The 18,117-nt window shown below is 40.9% G+C and overlaps 1 long non-coding RNA gene across 3 annotated transcripts in view; it reads right to left on the bottom strand.

Annotated features, from left to right (window-relative positions):
• Positions 1–18,117, bottom strand: part of LOC117348655 — a 62,804-nt gene that overhangs the window by 2,437 nt on the left and 42,250 nt on the right. For 2 of the 3 annotated variants that reach the window (XR_004537024.1, XR_004537023.1), the window contains exons 4-6: positions 2,408–2,563; positions 1,519–1,614; positions 873–945 (exon numbers count right to left, since the gene is read on the bottom strand). This is a non-coding gene — a long non-coding RNA (uncharacterized LOC117348655). Of the gene's footprint in view, positions 1–872; positions 946–1,518; positions 1,615–2,407; positions 4,424–18,117 lie in introns of those variants that run through there. The other variant, XR_004537022.1, reaches the window with a different exon arrangement.

Genomic DNA, 18,117 nt, shown 5'->3' with positions numbered 1-18,117 from the left:
GAAATGCGTTGAATGCTTGAAAGGATGGGGTAAATCTATTAGTACATCCCTTTAACAGGCAGCTTAATGAAAAATATACCTGAAATAAAACAATTTTTATTCCTCGCTCCTCTTGCTCTCCACACTTTTTCTTTTTTTTTTTTTCCAAAAGTGTACAAACTACTTTTAACGTTTTAGTACAGGAAGCCTATTTGTCTGGTCATGGAAAAGATATCCTAAATTATTTATTCAACTATTGTATTATCCTAATTCTGGAGAGCCAGTCCCGTATCTACTACAACAATATTTCTATCCAGCTAAATTAGCACACTATATGGTCACATAGGGCAAAAACCTACACTCTCTCCCAGATCTGCTGGAATGTTCAAAGAATGCCAGCCCTTATGGTTTAATAATTAGGGGCTATGCTGTGTACTCCACATCCCTCTAGAGCCTATAATGATCTGTAAATTAATTCCCTGTACTCTTCAGTACTTTAATTTAATTGTAATTTCTCTATCTGCCTTTATAGATTATACTTTAAAATTCCTCAACTGGCTAATGTAGTTAGAAAAATCTCACATCAGCCCCTCCCTGTTCACCACAACTGGGAATGAACCTCCTGCAGTGTCCTTGCTTTAATTCTAAGATCTATACCCAGAAAAAAGTAATCTGTCCCTTTGCCCTAATCTAATTTTTTCTTTTATATTAACATACATATACACAATGGCACATGCACTAATGCTGTAACTTTATAACTCTTATATACAGGCCTCATACAAAAACACATTATACTATCATTAGATAATATTATTCTGTGTATAATTTTACAGGTAGCAAATGAATATCATTTAATAAAATAAAGCATGCTTGTTTAAAGAATTTATACTTACAGTTGGCTGGCCATGCCTTCCATAACATGCTTTCATAGTTCATACTTTATTAAAATTTGATAAAACGTGTCTCCTGGAATACAAAGTGTTGTACATTAAAAATGTAAATATGAGTAGGAAACAAACAATGAATAATAAACATGGAACTTCCAAGAATGACATACTTGGTTGGGGTTAAGACATGAGAACAATAGAAAAAAAACGGAGGAACTACAATTTATTAAGAAAAAGCACATAAAAGGGAGGAACAGTAGGGAAGATGTGACAGGTCAAGATACAATTTTAGCCTCTGTGTCCCTGGGATATTTACAATAGCTTTTCATACATACAAATTCAACAATTCAGCCTTCATGGGATACTCGTCGCCTAGTTTGACAAATTCAGCAGTGCAGCCTTCCATGGGATACCTCTGCACTACCAGTTTTATTTTTGTTTTTATTGCATCACCAGAGCCAACTGTAAGGACACAACATGATCACACCAAGTGCTTTTCCTCCTGCCTATATGGTTCACTCTTGAGTGGCGAATGAAATGTACATTTTTTTGGAAGTGCACGTGAAGCCACTAAATTGGTATAGGAAACATTTTGGCTATTAAAAGATGGTAGCTTCAGAGGTTCCAAAGAGCTTGTCAGCAATGATTTTACCATCATATTTTGGCATGTTGCCTCCAAAATCTGCTGGCATGATATCAGGATCAATCTCCTAAAAAAGGCTTCCAAGTCTTCTCCGTGGACAAAAACCTGTGGTAACATAAAATAAGCATGCGTCTCAGAGATGTGGGTGTAACATTCAAGTTTCTTCAAGTTTCTTTATTTTTGATATACCGTTTATCATACAAGTATCTAAATGGTTAACAATAAAATAAAATATAAAAATTATAAAACTTAAAATAAAAACATGGCTAAGCTAAAAGGAGGGAAGCACTTACGCATTTACGTACATGATACGAAAGGGAAACAAGGAGAGAGGAGAGTTTATAAATACATTGAGATGGAAAATAAAAATAAAGAGAGGCAAAATGGGAAAGGAAGTACAATTGGATACGGGGGGGGGGGTTGCATCAAAAGAAGCATATTGATTGTCATTGAGGTTTTACGAAAGAGGAACAATGGTTGTTAAAATCAGGGTTTATAAGGTATAGGCGTCTTTAAATAGGAAAGTTTTGAGTTTGATTTTAAATGTATCTAATGAGTTTTCTAAGCGAAGATCAACAGCAAGGGCATTCCACAAAGTGGGAGCTGTAACAGAGAAAATAGATGTGCGAGTAGTGTCGTAGAAGAGTTCTCTTATTGAGGGGATGATGAGGAGATTTTGATTACTAGATCGAAGAGTCCTACAGGATGCATACGGAATTATATTAGGCACATTAAACCATATTTTTTTGTTGTGACACCACATTGCCATTTACCTGATCACATCTATACATTAACTCAGAAACGACATAAATAGAGGGGACTGGTGAAGCTGAAACAAAGCTATTTACATTGACACCTTAATGACATACGAAGTGGCGAGAACTAACAAGTGACCCACCTCATCAAACGTGATCTCTTCATAGTCCCAGTTCTCAATGTCGAAGAGGAGGATCACCCGGCCATACTCGTCTCGATTGGATTCAACGCCGGGGTATCCAGCTTCAATCTTGCTACGCACAGCCTCTGTGTGAATGTTCTCAAAGAGCTCTGGATACTGTTGGCGGAAGTGGACATAACCTTAAGGGTCAATTAGAGGCAAAGGGTTAGAAAACAGCAAGGAAGATAAATAACATTTCAGAATGCTAGGAAAACAAGAGGAAGAATTCAAAGTTTGTCTAAAGAAATACAAACAAAGGTGAAGGATTTCAGGAGGCTGGATGACATCTGTATGATCTCCGACGGGTACGATGGAAGGATCACATGCATTGGTCTATCCTGGAGAGTAGTACTGCCCTTTTATGATTCTTGGTTTTACTTTCAGTGAAAGCAATGCAAAGGAAAACCCGATGTCTCGATCTGTCGTCTGGAGCTATATAGTAACTCTAAACTTATATCTTCATACTGAGTAAAACCTTTGGTCAGTTCACAATAGAATAAATACATTGAAGAGTTCCCTTCTGATTTTATAACTTCTAGGGTCAGTTTTGCAAATTCTGTCTAGTAGAGAACTCAAGAGAGCAAGACTGCGTTTTGTTGATTAACAAGTTTTCAGATGTCATGGTAAGCTGAAACTGGAAATCTTTGTTCAGATGAATTTCGATTGCCATTGGGATGAAACCCAGTCATTAGAGGGTACTGACCCATCTAGAAGACAAGATGTGTCTCACAAAGCTGCTAAAATTAGCTTGGCCTTCTTTTGTTTTAGGGAGAATCACTGAATGTTAATTTCATAATGAAATTATGCATAGTTTGAGATTCAACTCTGGCCACCTTGTTGGGTAGACCGGATAGCTCATACAGGTCTCCCCAAGGGCCATTATTCAGACCGTGGGAGGCAGCCTAGCTACTTGCCATGGTTGGCGGCAAACCTGGCATTGAATTTGTGGTCTTCTAAGTTCAGCCACAGTTGACATAGCCGGCCAAGCCAATATTCATCTGCTGACTAGCTAAAGCATAGTGGTCAAAAATAGATCAGCTATTTATGTGGGTATATCTGGCTGCTAGACTTAGCCATCAGCCAATGAATATTGGCACTAGCCAGCTGTGTTGCGCAACATAGCCGGTGATCGGGACATTCAGCTGGAGATAGCCCTATTGCCCATTGAATATTGGTGGTTAGCCAGCTTAGAGCCAGATGCTCTAAAATCGCCATTAAAATCCCGTGGGTCACTGTGGTGCTGGTATCTCATCAGATCTTAATACAGTGATCGATGTTCAAACAACTTTGCATGCAAATGAGTTAAACAGAGGTCCTCCCCCCCCATCCAATCAGTCGTAGGAGAAAGTGAATTACACATATGTAGAATAGCTACATTGCAGGGATGAATGAGCATCAACCATGACTTTTGGTAGTGCATCTTTTGCGCACATCCTAAGAGGCAAGGGACGAAGAGCTAACAACAAAGCATGCAAATGTGAAAACGCAAGATATATATGCTTTTTCTTTAATATGCATGCACGAGACACGCTCATTACACATGCGTACATTATGTGGACCCCAATCCCATAAAAGTATTTTTATGAACTTCCACATGCAATCAGCAGCTCAGACCTGCCTGTATAAGCTTCTAACAAACATGTTTCAACGCTACCGGCACTTCCTGACCTGTCACAAATTTTGGATCCTTAAAGGCTGGCTCTTCATGTTGTGCATCATCTGGGCAATCGTCAGAGTGCCCATTTTAATACTGATGAGCTCGCTGTAATCCATTTACAAACAATTATCGGAGGCTGCTATAAACCACAGAGAAGAATCCATTTTGGGCATCAAATGTTAGGAGTTATCAAGAACGGAATGGAAAACAAAGATGAAAATGTTATAATGCTCTTATATCGCTCTATGGTATGGCCGCACCTCGAATACTGTGTGCAGCTCTGGTCTCCGTACCTCAAAAAAAGATATAGTGCATTTAGAAAAGGGATATAAAAATGATTAAAGGGATGGGATGAATTCCCTATGAGAAAAGGCTAAAGTGGCTAGGGTTCTTCAGCTTGGAGAAGAAATGACTCAGGGGTGATATGATAGAGGTCTATAAAATACCGAGTGGATTACTTGTTCATGTTTTCCAAAAATACGTGTAATTAAACTCTGGAATTAACTGCCAGAGAATGTGGTGAAATCAGTTAGCTGAGCGGGGTTTAAAAAAGGTTTGGATAATTTCCTAACAGAGAAGTCCATAGGCCATTATTGAGATGGACTTGGGGAAAATCTATTTTGCTACTTGGGATCTAATTAGGTACTTGGGACCTGGGTTGGCCACTGTTGGAAACAGGATACTGGGCTTGATGGACCTTCGGTCTGACCCAGTAAGGCAATCTTTATGTTCTTATGATGCTAAATTGTTTAAAACTAGTTGATCGTTAAAGGCACGGTGAGTTTTGAGCACATGGGCCCTAGTTCTATTTAGCCAGCCAGGGGCCATTCCTGACCAGCTAAATAGTGATGAATATCATGCAGACTTATTTTGCTTGCTCATATTAATTGGTGATTTTCTAATAAAAAGATGCAAATTAAAAGTAGCAGCAGTTGTTGAGTTCTAGGGCCTTCCCTTCGCATGGTTTCCCTTTTACCCCTATCTGTGCACATCCTGTTTTGCAATGCTGTAATAATACAATCAATAATAATAAAATGTTAAGCGGCAACTTACAACCTAATCCTAGGAGACCTAAACCTCCATCTCAAAGACCAATCCTCCAAACAAATAGAAAACCTACTGTCATTCCTCGAAGCCCTAACATACAAGATTTTAGACCCACAAACCACACGTGAGAAAGGTCACCAGGGGCAGGAAGTAAGATGGCGGCGGCGTGATAACAGCTTTTTAGTTGAGCTCCGTCGGTTCTTACAATTATTACCTTACTATCCCAGACTTTTAGTCTGCCAAACATGCCTCATACCAAACGTTAGGGTTTTGTCCGGATGGACCCTCCCACACCAGGAAATAAGTCGATGGAGCACTTCTTTACAAGTTCTCTGGCCAATATTGAAGGGAGCAGGAACCCAGCGATGACTCCGATGGAAGGAGCCACCGGAGCAGTGGGACTTGAGATCTCGCTCTCCCTTCCGGCAACCCGACTGCCATCTATTCCGGTGTCAGCAGACATTGAGAGCGTGAGCTCTGAGGACCTGACGAGTCCGACAGCTTCACACATAGGAGGGCCTCACGCTGGTTTGAGCGCCAGAGAATCAACAGCGGTAGGAGCGGATGATATCCACTCCTCAAAGGTGACTTTAGACGGCATTTGGCGAGTGCTCCAGAAGTTAGAAGCTGCTTCCACTAAAACTGCCAGTGAGATCTCAACGATAGTGAGTAAATTGGATGATCTTACAGTCTCTGTGCGTAATATTCAATCTGATACCAAAGTTTGACCAAGTCAATAAAGAAATTGCTTCACTTCAAAATCTTACTGCAACATTTACTAAAGAAATACTTTTCTTTCAAAGGAAAATTGAACAACTTGAAAACCATAACCGAAGACTTAATCTTAGAATTTTGAATTTTCCGAAATCTTCAGTTACCTCTCCATTGGACGTGTTTAAAAAAATACCTTATTGAAAATTTAAAAATTTCCTCAGGACTCAATTCCACCTATAAATAGGATATACTATCTTCCTAAGAAAGTTGGTTCTTCACCACAAGACGCAAAGGCTGCCGGATCACAACCTTTGGATTTAAATAACTTAACTGATATCTTAGAAAACTCCCAGGAAGAAATAGAATATCGGGGTACTTTGATAATATCTTTTGTTTTTTTAACAAGACCTTAATGCTATACTGAAAATATTCTTCCGACATGTTCCCCTCATTGAAAATAATAGGAACTAGACGCCATGACATCTTCTCAGTCATGGCACCTCTTATCTGGAATACCCTCCCCCTATATATCAGAAACATCAAAGATCTTAACTTATTTAAAATTAATCTAAAAACATATCTCTTCAAATCCTCATTTAACCTTTAGAATAACTTCTCAGCGTACATCTAAACAATTAATACGTCCTCACACATTTTCCCCAACCTAATCGTTTGGTCCTACCCATATCATACCCCTTTCTTCCCTTGAGGAAACAACAATTTGTAACTTTTATTCCCTAATGTCCTTTCCTAATGTTTCTTAGTTCGTCTGTATTGTCAATCTGTCATAGCCCTTTGAAAATTGTTAATGTAAAATAACTTGTTTTACTGTTTTATACTACTATCCTTTTTATTATGTAATTCGCTTAGATTTAATAGGCGAACCATCAAATTTTATTAAACTTGAAACTTGAAACTTCAGAGAATTTGGATATTCCCCGACGTTACAAAATCTACTCAAGATCGGAGGAAACTGTTCTTACTAATGAGAGAAGAAATTAAAGCCCTGGGAGCTACTTTTGTATTAAGTTACCCCTGTAAATGCTTAGTAAGATACACTGGAATTAAATATGTCTTTTTCCTTCCTGAGCACCTTCGAACCTTTTTGGACACAAAGAAAATTAGGCCCGTGAAAGCACGTTAAGCCATTTCTTTTGACAATTGTGATTTTTCTTAAGACCTCCTTGTCTTTTATAAATTGCTTCTCCATATCTTCTTGAGGGCTAATTAAGTGTTTAAGGTTATGATTAATTTTTATATATAATTCTTAAGGATTCCTAAATTGTGATTAGCTTTACCTTAGCATTAGCTTTGAGTTCTTTATAAGCTTGGGAACTTTTCTTTTATGGTATACTCTGTATTACTGTAACAAGTAGATACTTGTGATTTCATTTAAAAAAGATAAATAAATATTAAAAAAAAAAAAAAAGAGAAAGGTCACCAACTAGACATCGCAGTCTTCATGACCCAACAGCCCTTACTGCCAGTGATTCAAACATCAAATGAAAAGTGGTCTCGATCCCTCTGGTCAGACCACTACACATAGTCCTTCAACATCAACTGGACCAAAGACAAAACCAAACCAAAACCCAAAATATCAACCTACAACTCACGTAAATACATCGACCCCTCCAAATTCTGGACTAAAACAGATGCAAAAATCCAAGAATGCAACCCCATGGACTTCATCTCACAATTGTGCAGGATAAGCACAGCTACCCTAGATGAGCTAGCTCCAATGCAAATAAAAAACAGAATTAGCAGACGATCAGACAAATGGTTCAATAACGAACTACTCCTACTCAAAAGACAATGCAGACTAGAAAGAAAATGGAGAAAGAACAACCAAGAACCCATGAAAACAGCATGGAGAAAACTAAACCAACAATACAAGCTAATACTAAAAGAAAAAAAGAAAGGCACACTACACCAACCTAAAAGAAACCCAAGACACAAAAAAACTATTCCAAATACTAAAAAAACTCACAGACACCAAACCCTATCTGGCCAATGACATCCCTCCCCCCTCAGCCACCCTTTTAGCTGAATACTTTAAAAACAAAATTACAACTGCCAGGACTACCCTCACCGGAACCCCAACCCACCTAGAAGAGATCACAATGCCGCCCCCCCCCCCCACAGAAAAAGAATCAGCTGCGGCAAACAGAACTTGGTCCCACTTCCCCACTATACAATGATCCGACCTTAACAAATTCTACAAAAATTATAGCAATTCAGCCTGCGATCTCAACCACTGCCCTCCATACCTATTAAAATCCTCCAGTATCAAATTCCACGCTCTCCTCTTACAATGGATACAAACCATGCTTGCAGATGGCCTTTTCCCGCAAGACCTCAGCGAAATCGTCGTCACCCCGATCCTAAAAGACCCTAAAGGAGCAACAGATCAACCATCCAACTATAGAACCATAGCCTCAATACCACTTTATGTCAAACTAATGGAAGGCCTAGTAGCCAAACTCCTCACCAACTACCTAGAAGACCACAACATACTCCACCCTACACAGTCTGGTTTCTGAACCAATTACAGCACAGAGACACTACTAGGTTCCCTCCTGGACACAGCTAGACAACACCTCAGCACAGGTAGAAAAATGCTGATTATACAACTGGATCTCACCGCAGCATTCGACTTGGTAGACCATAACATCCTACTACAAATACTAGATACAATAGGAATCACAGATAAGGTACACACATGGTTACAAGGATCCCTACAATCAAGAACTTACAGAGTAAAGTTGAACAAAGAAAAATCAGAACCATGGCCGGGGCAGGATTAATTCGTCGAGGGCCCCTAGGCACATGAGTACACTGGGCCCCCTGCCCTGCCCCACCTCACCATGTGCCCAGGTGGAAACAGGAAGCTGTGTCAGAGGGATGCTTTGGGCAAGCAGCACCGCTTGCACAACTACAGTTCCCGTTGCTTTTCATACCCACGTCGCTTGCTTGTCTTACTTTCCGTCAATGGGGGGGCTCCATTGCCGATTGGGGTGGAGCCCGCGTTGCCGGTCAAAGCTGGAGGGGCCCATCGCCATTTGGAAAAAACAATGTTGATGCCCTCCTTCATCAGGCCCCCCCTGACAATTTCGGGCCCTAGGCACGTGCCTACTTGGCCTATTGGTTAATCCTGCCCTGACCATGGTCCAACCCCTGCAGTGTGCCTCAAGGATTTCCACTATCCCCAACTCTCTTCAATCTCTATAATGCATCCCCCGGCACCTGCCTGGACAAATTAGGCTTGACCTCCTATAGCTATACAGATGACATCACCATGCTCCTTCCTTTTGATCAACCAATGTCCTCCATGACAAACTCACTACACAGGATACTTGAAACAGTAACAACATGGATGAAAAATCACAAACTGAAACTGAACCCTGACAAGACAAAATTCATTCTTCTTGAAAATAATAAAACCCCAGCCATAACAAATCTAGTAATAAACTCAATCACATACCCAATACAACCCACTCTAAAACTTCTAAGAATGACGATAGACAGATGCTGTAGCTGTACCATGCAACCACAAATCAACAAAACAATACAAAAATCATTCACGAACATGAGAAACTTGAGGGAAGTTCAAAAATTCGACAGAACACAATTCCAGCTCTTGGTCCAGTCCCTAGTCTTAGGTTTTCTAGACTACTGCAACATCCTCTATCTCCCCTGCCCTACAACCATGATAAAACAACTACAAACAGTTCAAAACACAGCACTAAGACTTATCTATTCACTGAGGAAACACAACCACATCACAGTGGCATACCTCGATTCACACTGGCTCCCAATACAAGCAAGAATACTATTCAAATTCTACTGCCTACTATTTAAAACCATAATCAGAGACAGCCCAGACTACCTAAACAACCGCCTAATCCAAACTATCTCTATCAGACATAGGAGAACCCACAAACCGTTCACGCATCCCCCAATCAGAGACGTCAAACGAAAAAAACTGTACGATGGCCTTCTAGCCACACAAGCAGCAAAACTAGACTACCAACTCTCCAATTTACAGATAACGACCCCAGACTACAAATCGTCCAGAAAAGAAATAAAATCCATGCTATTCAAGAAATCCTTGAAGACAAACTAACACCTCAAGACTCGTCCCAATTTTCTGAAGCAACCGGCTTTACTCTTCAATTCCTCTGGAAATGGCTAGATAACTCCTTTTATAATCCGCCTTGAACCGCAAGGTAATGGTGAAATAGAAATCACTAATGTAATGTAAATTACAGTTAATCCTTGATTCACATGAAAGGAAATGTCCACAAGAAAGGGAAATACGTAACATCTGGGATGGTGTTAATTGAAAATGTGGTGTAAGATAGAAAAATGGTAAACACTGCCCCCTAAATTACAAGAAGAATCTTAATTTTTCTCTTGATTAACACAGGCATTCTGAAATCACCTTTTCTTAACAATAAAAAAAGCTTTTTTCCTGTGATAGTGGAGTATTAGATCATCCTTATCTTTGTTACTCCCTCCATTAGAACCAAGGGCTAGATTAACTGAGGCCATGGATCGGATCCGATCCGTGACCGGGGGGGGGGGGGCCGATTCACGAATCGTCCTCATGCAAATGAGCGTAATCAGACTCGCACCCCCAACCGATTGCACGGATCGCTCTCCAGCAGTCCCGACACATGCACAGACCATCTCTAGATGGTCTGCAAATGCGCTGGCCCTCTATGCCTGGCAGAGCTGGAAAGAAAACTTTTTTGTTTTTTACTTATGTTTCACGTCAGTCTTTTTGAGTCGAAAAATACATGATTTTATAAACTGTACAACGCTTAGTAAATTTTAATAAGTGATTTATTAAACAAAATAAAAATCTTGAAACTTGAAACTACTATTTCACGAGCCCGTGGTTTTAACCCGCTTTAAACCTGCGGGGAAGGGCAGGAGAGTCGGGGCGGCGAGAGCAGAGTCGGGTCGAGTTCAGGGCGGCTAGTCGAGGAGGCAACAGAAAGGAGAAACTGGGGAGAAGCAGATTGCCACTGTGTGAAGACATTTAAGAGATTTGGGGCAGAAGCAGGGTGGCGAGTTGGGGCGGTAAGAGAGATTCAGGGCAGAGAGGAGAATCGGGGCAGGAGAGCAGGAGATGCAGTCGGAAAGCACGTGAGCGACTGGTCCCCAGCAGTCGCTTCTTTTGTTGATCGGCCAGCCCAGTCGGTGCTCCAGATTTTTTTAGTGAATCGCTGCCTGTCTACATTTGCATGACGTTCCCCCTCATTTGCATGCGTGGATCGGATCGGAGGTTGCTCAGCTCCAAGGTTAGTGAATCGGGTCAGGGAACAATCGGATCGCAAAGTGGTCGGGACATTATCGGTGTCCTTAGTGAATCTAGCCCCAAGTCTTTTCTTTAAACAGGGAAGATAAGCGGGTGACATCTATCTGGCATCCCGCTGAGCACATGGCTATATATTCCCTATCTAGCCTTTCTCTTTCAGTCAAATGCCCCAATAACCATCTCCGGTATCATGCTTCTCAGTTTTCTTCATTTTGTTTTTTGGGGGTTTTTTTGCACTTACTTGAGGAGAATTCAACTTCAAAAGCTAATCATAAAGTGTTAGGTTAGTCTATTGAGATGGTGCCAGCTTGTTGGTTTTCACTTCCACGAGTCCCTCATTATAAAGTGCACAAAAAGTTGAAGAATTGGGCTGAATGTGAAAATGTGAAGCTTCTCTCAAGCTGAACAAAAAGTTGCTGATCAAAAGTAAGTGTTTAGAATGTTCTATTTGACCTACAAAGAAGGAATATTTGACTTTCAAAATCCACTTAATGCAAGAAAGAATGTCTTTCTTCAGATTTATGTCAGAGATTTACATAAATGATGTAAAATGCAGTCTAGTGCAAAAATGTCTTATGAATTCTGAAGTTTTCAGGTAATTTTAAGAACTTGACTCTGGACCAGTGGTGTACCTAGCATGTGTGACACCCAGGGCCCATCATTCTTTGACCCCCCCCCCCCATATCTATATGAAAAATATGATTTTTAGTAACAATCCACATATCGTGCAACAAGAGTGTACCGAGGAAAAGGCAGCATCTTAAACACTGCAGTGAGCACTAGAACACAAACACATACATTGTAAAACTAAACAAGCCAGATCCCGCACAGTCAATTAATCCTGTAGTCAATGCCAACTGAAAACTAAGTCCTTTTCATACACACAGAATAGAAATACACCCTTGCCCAATATGGGATAAACACAAACTAAAAATAGAAATATGTAGACAAAAAAACCGAACCGCCAAGAAACCAGACTCTGCATACAATGCAACACCACACCACCACAGAAACAGTGACACATGTCCCCTAATACTGTGCAAAATATAAAGACAGTAGATGTAAATTTGAAAAAACTGATACATAACAATCACCACTTTACAAATTAACAAACAGAAATAAAACAAAACAAATAATGAGAAATAAGAAAATACCATTTTATTGGACTAATCCATTTTTCAATTAGCTTTCAGAGGCCAAATCTTTCTTCAGAACAGGTATATTGCTGTTATGGTATCCTGTCCTGACCTGAGGAAAGGGGTTTAATCCTCCCAAAAATGGCAACTATTTATAAAGTTTCTTCAATACAGTTACAATACATAAGCTTCTAAAATTTTTCATTTTCAAAAGTTCAGGTATTCAAATAAGCAACACTGAAGGGGGACTTCGTCTTGATAAAGCCTATGGCGAAACATGTCGGAGCAGATAACATAGAAACAGAGTATGACGGCAGAAAAGGGCCGTCGGCCCAACAAGTCTGCCCACTCAAAGAACCTTCCCCATAAAAGAACCCGCCCCCTAAGCATTTTTCCGGAGTGTACCTACATGTTTATCCCATCGTCTCTTGAAGTTGAGCACATTGCTGGCCTTGACAACCTGACATGGAAGACTATTCCAACGATCAACCACCTTTTTGGTGAAGAAGTATTTCCTGATGTTACCATGAAGTCTCCCATCCTTGAGTTTGAGCGGATGCCCTCTTGTTGCCATGGGACATGTAAGGAAAAAGATATCTTCCTCCACCTTAATATGGCCTGTAAGATATTTGAACGTCTCTATCATGTCTCCCCTCTCTCGGCGTTCTTCGAGAGAATATAACTGCAGCCTGCTTAGACGTTCTTCATATGGGAGATCCTTGAGCCCTGAGACCATCTTAGTTGCCATTCGCTGAACTGACTCCATCCTCTTCACATTCTTTTGATAATGTGGCCTCCAAAACTGAACACAGTACTCCAGATGAGGTTTTACCATGGACCTGTACAATGGCATTATAACTATGGCATTATAACTTCAGCTGATGAAACTTCTTCAGATGCAACCCAGCATTTGTCTAGCTTTGGTTGAAGCTTTCTCCACTTGATTGGTAGTCTTCATATCTTCACTAATGATTACACCCAGGTCCCATTCTGCGACAGTTCTTGTTAAGGTTTCATCATTCAGGGTGCATGTTCTGCAGGGGTTACTGCTACCAAGGTGCATAACCTTACACTTTTTGGCATTAAAACTCAGTTGCCAAGTATTAGACCATTTTTCGAATAAAAGTAGGTCCTGCCTCATATTGTCGGGCACGGTTGTGATGTCCACTACGTTAGATAGCTTAGCGTCATCGGCATATAATGTAATTTTACTTCGAAGTCCCTGGGGCAGGTCTCATACAAAGATATTAAATAGTATCAGACCCAAGACCGAGCCCTGCTGCACTCCACTGGTCACTTCCGACGTTTCTGAGGGAGTACCATTTACTACCACCCTCTGAAGTCTACCACTGAGCCAGTCTTTAACCCATGCAGTCAATGTTTCTCCTAGTCCCATTGTATTCATTTTGTTCAATAACCTACGGTGTGGGACACTATCAAAGGCTTTACTGAAGTCCAAATACACTATATCCAGGGACTCTCCCCTATCCAGTTGTTTCATTACCTAGTCGAAGAAGCTTATCAGATTGGATTGACAAGACCTTCCCTTCGTAAAACCATGCTGGTGGGGATCCCTCAGCCTTTCGTCATCCAGAATCATATCCAATCTGTTTTTAATCAACGTCTCCATAAGTTTACACACTATTGATGTGAGACTCACCGGTCTGTAATTTTCAGCTTCTGACCTGCATCCCTTTTTGTGGAGCGGAATGACGTTAGCAGTTTTCCAGTCCAAGGGAACTTTTCCCTTGTTTAGGAAAGATTGAAAAGTCCCTATGCGATGGTTTAAGATCAACTAGTAGCAACTCATGCAATCAACAAGCATGAAAGTAAAAAGTTTAAAAAAAAAAAAATATTTGAAAACCTGAACTTTTGAATAAGAAAAATTGTAGAAGCTTATTTATTGCACAAAGAAAAGCACTTTATGAAATTGGCTGGTGGTTAGCACATTCTGAAGGTTTAACACAAAAAATTCACATTTAAGTTATCAATAGTGAATGGGTTAAAAACTTATAAGCTGCTTTATATGGAAAGTGGGTAACGTAGTGGCAGCCAATAGAATTAAATGGTTAAATATCTATACTATTATAGGGTAACTAAGTTACCGACAGGTCTGCAGGTTTTTTGACAGGCCTGCCTTTCTTTTTTATTCTTTTTTTTTCCCATGGCACAGATATTTTGTGTTGCACATGCAAAATATCTGCCCCATTAAAAAAAAAATAAAAATGGAGACAGGCAGACCTGTCAAAAATGGCTGGGATGGCCCCCAACAAGCGCAATCCCCCCACCAACAAACACGAACCCCTTCCGGCAACCCACAAATAGCAGTAAGAGTAATGGGATTTGATATGTTTGTTATTAAACCTCTTTCTATACCATCTACACTACAAATAAGAACAAAGCGGTCTACAAAATAATCCAATGAAAGGAACTCCATTAAGAGAAAAAAAAAAAAGTCAGACATAGACAAATTTAAAATAATAACACAGACCATACATACTTTCTAGCACATATATACTATGCAATGCAGGTTGTAAGAAAGGATTTCAGTCAGCTGAACTTAAAAAGCGAACTGAAAATAATGAGCCTTAAAATCTCTTTTATATATTTTTTAAAGATTTCTCCTCTCTCAACCTCAATGATAGACTGTTTTATAAACCTGGGACAAGGTAAAGAAATGCAAAATTTCTAGTTGACGCCAAATAAGCCTTAGAAATGCGAGGTAAAGTCTGTCTGTCTCTCTCTCTCTATATATACATATATACAAACTACTTTTCTGTGGAACAATCAACCCCCCACCCTTCCCCCTTTTACAGAACCGTAGCACGGTGTTTAGCGCTGGCTGTGGCAGTAACAGCTCCGATGCTCATTGGAATTCTATGAGCACTGAAGCTGTAACCACCACAGCCGGCGCTAAAAACCACGCTATAATGTTGTAAAAAAAGGGGGGGGGGGGAGGAAAGTGATTTACTGGCCAACACTCATTTTGGTGCCTCCAACGCTAGACCTGTTTCTAAGTATATTTGACCCTTGATTCCAAAAATGGCAAAATACAAGCAAAATGGAATCCCATTCACAATCATTGAAGGATCCCTCAGTTGGTTAGTCACTCAACACAGTATTTCTTATAACTCCGGGGGGAAGGGGGGGGGGGCTTAGAGCATGGAGCTATACACACAGCAAAGCCACACTGTTTTAGCGTATTTCATCCAGAACTTCTAAATGACACCAGTTTTCTCCTACCAGCTCTAGGTTTTGAGATACAGAACATGTGCCATTTGCCTCTCTTCACTCTGCTCGCCCATTAAAAAACCTGGATATTTTAATGTAGTGTTTAAGAGCATAAGAATTGCTACTGCTGGGTCAGACCAGTGGTCCATCGTGCCCAGTAGTCCGCTCACGCGGCAGCCCTTAGGTCAAAGACCAGTGCCCTATTTGAGTGTAGCCTTACTTGCGTATGGTTCTGTTCCAGTAGGAACTTATCCAACCTTGTCTTGAATTCCTGATGGGTGCTTTCCCCTATAACCCATTACTCCAGCGCTCTATGCAGCTCACTGGTTACCAGTCAAAAAGCGATGCATCTTCAAATCCACAAGAGATTCTATCAAATAATTCCAGCCATCATAGCATCCAAGCTACACCTATACACCCCTAACCGCCTCCTCCGCTCCAAAGCAGAACAAAGACTCAGCATTCCCGCAGAGAGATCCCTCCAAATGAGTACGGCGTAACATAGTAGATGACGGCAGATAAAGACCCGAATGGCCCATCCAGTCTGCCCAACCTGATTCAATTTAAATTTTTTTTATTTTTTCTTCTTAGCTATTTCTGGGCAAGAATCCAAAGCTCTACTCAGTACTGTTCTTGGGTTCCTACTGCAGCCCATCTACACCCTCCCAGCCATTGAAGCCCTTCCCAACCCATCCTCCACCAAACGGCCATATACTGACACAGACCGTGCAAGTCTGCCCAGTACTGGTCTTAGTTCAATTTAATATTATTTTCTGATTCTAGATCCTCTGTGTTCATCCCACGCTTCTTTGAACTCAGTCACAGTTTTACTCTCCACCACCTCTCTCGGGAGCGCATTCTAGGCATCCACCACCCTCTCCGTAAAGTAGAATTTCCTAACATTGCCTTTGAATCTACCATCCCTCAGCCTCAAATTATGTCCTCTGGTTTTACCATTTTCCTTTCTTTGGAAAAGATTTTGTTCTACGTTAATACCCTTCAAGTATTTGAACGTCTGAATCATATCTCCCCTGTCCCTCCTTTCCTGTAGGGTATACATATTCAGGGCTTCCAGTCTCTCCTCATACGTCTTCTGGCGCAAGCCTCCTATCATTTTTGTCACCCTCCTCTGGACCGCTTCAAGTCTTCTTAGGTCCTTCGCCAGATACGGTCTCCAAAACTGAACACAATACTCCACGTGGGGCCTTACCAATGACCTGTAGAGGGGCATCAACACCTTCTTCCTTCTACTGGCTACGCCTCTCTTTATACAGCCCAGCATCCTTCTGGCAGCAGCCACTGCCTTGTCACACTGTTTTTTCGCCTTTAGATCTTCGGACACTATCACCCCAAGGTCCCTCTCCCCGTCCGTGAATATCAGCTTTTCTCCTCCAAGCATATACGGTTCCTTCCTATTATTAGTCCCCAAATGCATTACTCTGCATTTCTTTGCATTGAATTTTAGTTGCCGGGCATTAGACCATTCCTCTAACTTTTGCAGATCCTTTTTCATATTTTCCACTCCCTCTTCGATGTCTACTCTGTTACAAATCTTGGTATCATCTGCAAAAAAGGCACACTTTTCCTTCTAACCCTTCAGCAATGTCACTCACAAACATATTGAACAGAATTGGCCCCAGCACCGAACCCTGAGGGACTCCACTACTCACCTTTCCTTCCTCCGAGCGACTTCCATTAACCACCACCCTCTGGCGTCTGTCCGACAGCCAGTTTCTAACCCAGTTCACCACTTTGGGTCCTAACTTCAGCCCTTCAAGTTTGTTCAACAGCCTCCTATGAGGAACTCTATCAAAGGCTTTGCTGCAATCTAAGTAAATTACATCTAGCATATGTCCTCGATTCAGCTCTCTGGTCACCCAATCAAAAAATTCAATCAGGTTCGTTTGGCACGATTTACCTTTTGTAAAGCCATGTTGCCTCGGATCCTGTAACCCATTAGATTCAAGGAAGTACAGTATCCTTTCTTTCAGCAACACTTCCATTATTTTTCCAACAACTGAAGTGAGGCTCACCGGCCTATAGTTTCCTGCTTCATCCCTGTGACCACTTTTATGAATAGGGACCACAATCGATCCCACAGCCATTTCCTACCTCAGCTATGGAACCGACTACCTACACAGATCAGGTCGCTAGACTCACTAATGACCTTCCGCAGAGCAGTAAAGACCTTCCTCTTCCGCCAATCGGGCCATTAAAAACTACCTCCTCAATATACTTCTCCTAGTACTCTTCGCTATGACCAGTCTGGTCTCTAGAATAAGCTCTGTTATTGTCTACTGTAACCTATTTCTACCACTCTCTGGGTGAAGAAAAACTTCCTTACGTTTGTATGGAATCTTTTCCCTTCTAACTTAAGCAAGTGCCCTCTTTTAAGCATAGAAACATGACGGCAGATAAAGGCCTGAAGGAAACATATTAAAAATTAAGGAGTCTTTTTGTTAAGGCACACTAACCAATTTAGCACGTGCTAAATACTAAGGCATCCATTATATTCTATAGGTGCCTTAGCATTTGGTGTACGCTAAATTGGTTAGCACACCTT

Source organism: Geotrypetes seraphini, chromosome 14 (assembly GCF_902459505.1).
Source record: "Geotrypetes seraphini chromosome 14, aGeoSer1.1, whole genome shotgun sequence".
Classification (NCBI taxonomy): domain Eukaryota; kingdom Metazoa; phylum Chordata; class Amphibia; order Gymnophiona; family Dermophiidae; genus Geotrypetes; species Geotrypetes seraphini.
This window is presented reverse-complemented; position numbering and strand designations above follow the sequence as displayed.